General features: G+C 33.4%; 1 long non-coding RNA gene across 1 annotated transcript; it reads left to right on the plus strand.

The window, feature by feature from the left end:
- Positions 1 to 329: 329 nt before the first annotated feature.
- On the plus strand, positions 330 to 842 carry LOC133789975 (uncharacterized). The gene is made up of 3 exons (XR_009873822.1): positions 330 to 409; positions 491 to 595; positions 682 to 842. It is a non-coding gene; the product is annotated as an uncharacterized LOC133789975 (long non-coding RNA).
- The last annotated feature ends 4,376 nt before the right edge of the window (positions 843 to 5,218 follow it).

Raw genomic sequence — 5,218 nt, forward strand, 5'->3', positions numbered from 1 at the left:
CAGAAGGTTGAGAACATGTGTGTCTTAGTGAAGTAGGTTCTGCGAATTTTGTGTGCTGCGGTGGCTTATGGTTGAGAACATGCATGTTGTTTGTTGTATGCTTTGTCTGAATTGAATTTATAGGTTATAATAATTTTGGATATGCTATAGAAACAGAGGAAACTCTGCCCAATTTTTTTTTGATGATATTAATTTATTAATTGAAAATGTAATATGAATGATTGATTCTCTACAGATGCATTTGGGAAAGCATGCACCCAAATTCACGACAATTATATAAATTTTTTGACACCGAACATCTTTCTATTGGCCATGATGAAAGTAAAAGCTATACGGTGGATCTTATAGCCAAATGGATGATGACTATGGATAGACGAGGCCAAATATATTTCATTCCTTGGATTGTTGAGTAAGAACGAACTACTTAAACATTATCACTACTATGGTTGCATTTTAATTTTATAATAATCATATTTTATTATTATTTTAGTCGACATTGGATGTTGGTGCTCGTGATGATGCGGGGGATGACCATAATTTTGGACCCTTTAAAAAATCATAAATCTCCACCAATAATTACGGAGGTTATGGAAAAGTAAGTTCTTCATTTGTAATGTATGCATTATTAATTTTTAAAAGTTGAGAGCATAATATGTATTTAATTAATTTTAATTTTTGTAGAGCATACGCACAATGTTTGGAAAATGAATACATCGGCACATTTACAAAATTGGTGAGAGGTTCTTGTCCAAAACAACCTGAAAGTCATGAATGTGGTTATTATGTACTAAGATACATTTATGATCTTGTAAATGCACCGAATCCAGCAGAAGTTATCAAGAAGAAAGTATGTTATATTTTAAACTCTTTTTTGCTTAAGAAAAACTAGATATAGTATTTAATTATCTAATCTATATTAACTTTTCAATTTTGCAGCGGTTTGACAAAAAGCAATTCAATGTCAAAGAGGATCTACTACCACTACAAAGTGATTGGTTAGCTAGATTAATGCCATTTGTTTATGAAATCTAAATTTTTGTATGTATGTAAGATTAAAGTGCTAACTTATATTGGTTAGAATGATTAAAGTCTTTGATTCATTACTAGCCATTTTTTTTGTATTAGATATGAAATGTATATATAATAATTTAACAAATTAGTTATACTATTGAAAATAATTATTTATTAAAATTGAAAATTAATTTTTTTTTATTAAAAATGCTCGGATATCAACCGAAATTAAATTTTTTTTTTATTGAGAAAGCCCTTTTCTCTGCGGTTGTAGTAAGCAAACCGCGGAGAAAAGAGAGCTTTCTCTGCGGTTCTAATAAACAAACCGCAGAGAAAGCTCTCTTTTCTCCGCGGTTTGCTTATTAGAACCGCAGAGAAAGCTCTCTTTTCTCCGCGGTTGGCTTACTACAACCGCCGAGAAAAGTGTAGCTTTTCTCCGCGGTTTGCGTAACACTTTTCTCTGCGGTCGAATACACTGTGCTTTTCAATACTCTCGAAAACCGCAGAGAAAGGCCTTTTTTGTAGTAGTGGTCATTGCTGACATAGCTGGAGCTCAAGACAATGGTCGCAAGAAGTGACATCTGGAAAGAAAAAAACCATCAACATTACAAAATTGACATAGTTGGCAATATAAGCACAATGAAAGAAACACATAATGAATTTTATTGACATCAATATGTCTCCTGATTTTTACTTTAACTTCAGTGAAAAATTGTTTAAATTATAAGAAACAAGAAAAACTGCTAAAGTTTTGTTCATTCATAATCTAATGATATTGTTAACATGTTTAATATATCAAATTACAATGGCTGTGAACATCTTAATATAGAAATTTATCTCCTAAAACATGAATCATTGAAGACAAGCACATGTTGCAACATAGAAGGAAAAAAAATACACTATTATGGAAATCAATTATAGCTGCCATTAGATATTCCAATGCCAGAACAATCAAGGTCCTATCAGCCTGTATATTAAAAAAGAAAAAGATAAGCAGTAGTAATTTTTTTCCACAAAACAAACAATTAAATTACAAAATGAAAGAGAGAAAATCATATAGAAGAAGAGAATATTCATGAGTATTTTAACATAAATAGATTAGAAAATTAAATATCTTTAAACCAGTATACAACCACAAACACTTTAGAAAACAAATTTTTTGACATTTATCTATATCACTCTCTTGGAGGCATTTCAACAAACACATTATATGCAACCAAGAAAGCTTTATCATAAGCATCATTCGAACTTCCAACATTTAACTTCAAAGGCCAAAAATCTATTCTCTTCCCCTGTTTTATAACAACAAGAGGTTCTGACTAAAACACTTGAAAATTAACTTCTTCAAACCCAAAATATATCATATTCAAGTTCTAGAGATACCCTATTCGGAAAATTATTGGAGATCTGAACTGAAAAAAAAAATAGCTTGAAGACCTAAAATATGCCATTTACTCAGTATATATTATGTGTTTTATCATGTAGTCAGCATATCAAAAATATCAAATTAAGTGCATATATAGTTGACATTTAAACACTCAAGAAACACTGGAAAATTAACTTTTTCAAACCCAAAATTTATCAACTTAATTGAAAACAAAAAATATTTTACATTTAATCACACAACAAAACTTACTTCAATAATATCATAATCGAAACATCATCAATAGTTCTAGAATCAAATAAAAAAATACACATATAAATCCCAACGCAATATTTTTTATACATATAAAGAGAGATGGGTTGAACTCACCTAGAGAGAGAGGGAGAGGGAGAGATCGTTGTCCTCAGAAAGCTCATCTATGGCATTGGTGGCAGCGGCTTTGAAGGAAAGCAGGGGCTTGCTGCTCAAATGGATAGATCGATCGAGATGAGAAGATTAGAGATTGAGAAACTATTGATGGAGAAAAGAGAGTGAGAGTGCAGTGTCCAACGAGAAGGTGATGGAGAAAAGATTAGTGTAACATGTTATAGGAGAAATTGGTATTTGCTTTGATTGTTGTATCACCAAATTGGGAACTTCCTTTTGAATTGATGTGCGATTTGAGTGATTATGAAATAAGAGTGGTTCTGGGACAATGAGTTGATAAGGTATTCCAAATGATTTAGTATGCTAGTCGAACCTTGAATAATGCTCAATTAAATTATGCAACTACTGAGAAGGAATTACTTGCAATTGTCTTTTTGTTCGATAAGTTCAGGCCATATTTAATTGGTGATAAGGTGATTGTTTACACAAATCATTCCGCTATTAAGTACCTTATGACCAAGAAGGATGCCAAACCCCACTTGATTTGATGGGTCCTATTATTGCAAGAGTTTGAAATGGAAATTTATGACTAAAAAGGGACAGAAAGTCTAGTTGCAGATCCTTTATCTAGATTGGAAAAAAGAGAAGAGTCTAATGAGAAAGAGGAACAAATCGATGAAAACTTCCTGATGAACAATTATTTTCCATTGAAAGTGAAGAAAAGCTACCTTGGTTTGCTGATTATGTCAATTATTTGATAGCTAAACTCAAAATGTTCTATTCAGAAGTCAAGCATTACTATTGGGAAGAGCCCATTCTCTTTTGTCATTGTTCTGATCAAGTAATTAGAAGATGTGTCTCGGATGAGGAGATGATTTCCATTCTTTCTCATTGCCATACATTACATTGTGGTGGTCACTTTGGAGGAACAAGGATAGCAGCAAAAGTTTTGCAATGTGGGTTTTATTGGTCTACATTATTTAATGATGTTAGTGCCTTTGTCAAGAATTGTGATCGTTTCCAAAGGACCGGTAACATATCAAGAAGAGATCAAATGTCGATGACTGGAATTCTGGAAGTTGAGTTGATTGATGTGTGGGGAATAGATTTTATGGGGCCTTTCTCATCTTATAATAACAAGTACATTTTGCTGGCAGTAAATTATGTTTTTAAATGGGTGGAAACTGCAACAACTCCTACTTGTGATGGTAAGGAGGTACTTAAATTCCTTCATAAATATATTTTTACCCATTTCGGTACTCCAAGAGCAATTATTAGTTATAGAGGAAGTCATTTATGCAACAAGTCATTCATAGCTCTATGCCCTTGTTATGGAGTTCATCATCAGACCGCCTTACCTTATCATCCTCAAAGTAATGGTCAAGTAGAGATATCAAACAGAGAAGTTAGATGATGCATTATGGTCATATAGAAGAGCTTTCAAAACTCTCATTGGGATGTCTCCCTATAGATTGGTATTTGGGAAAGCATGTCATTCACCGGTTGTGTTAGAACACTATGCTTACTAGGCAATAAGGAATTTGAACATGGACATGGAAGCAGCTGGTGAGAAAAGATTGTTGCAGCTAAATGAATTGGAAGAGTTTTGGAATGAAGCGTATGAGAACGCAAATAATTTTATAGAAAGGACCAAGGCTTGGCATGACAAGAATCTAGTGTAAAAAGAGTTCCAATCGGGTCAGCAAGTGTTATTATTCAACTCGAGGTTGAAACTCTTTCCGGGAATGATGAAGTCCCGATGGTCCAGACCATATACACTTGTCAAGGTGTTCCCATATGGTGTTGTCGAAGTGAGTAATGAAAAGAAAGGAAGCTTTAAAGTGAATGGGCAAAGACAACGTGTACTTGGGCAGTTCATACGACCAAGAAAAGTCTGACATCCTCTTGACGCAAATCTGAAGAGGAGCTCAGCATCCGACTAAATGACGTTAACGACAGTGCTCTTGAGAGGCTTCTTAAGCTTTTAGTTTTTGTTATCTTCGATAGTTTCAATTTTTATGTTAAGAATTTTTAGTTGCACAATTTTATTTTGGTTTAGTATATTTTTATTTATTTAGTTTTAGTTTTGTTTTCATAATGTAAATAATTATTTTTATTTGGATTTGTAATGAAAATCGTGAAAATCACGAAAATGTTCAAGTTGGATCAGGTGGTAGTACCTGCGCTAATGAGCCATAGAGAGAAATTTTTTTGGCCCAAGCATTAGCACCCCTGCACCTCTGCGAGCAACCTTTCACTACCAATTTTTGAGAAAAAAATTTTGGCCCAGGCTTTAGCACCTTTACATCTCTACGAGCGCCCCTATGCTAGTTTGAGGCTGTTAGAAAAAGGGGGGGTTTTAAACTTAAAATTTTTAAGAATTTCAAAAGCCCTCTTTTCTCCTTCTTCTACACTTTGCCCAACCCACTCTCTCTTTCTCTCGTCTCACCTCAAAAC

This window comes from Humulus lupulus, chromosome 7, assembly GCF_963169125.1.
Source record: "Humulus lupulus chromosome 7, drHumLupu1.1, whole genome shotgun sequence".
NCBI lineage: Eukaryota > Viridiplantae > Streptophyta > Magnoliopsida > Rosales > Cannabaceae > Humulus > Humulus lupulus.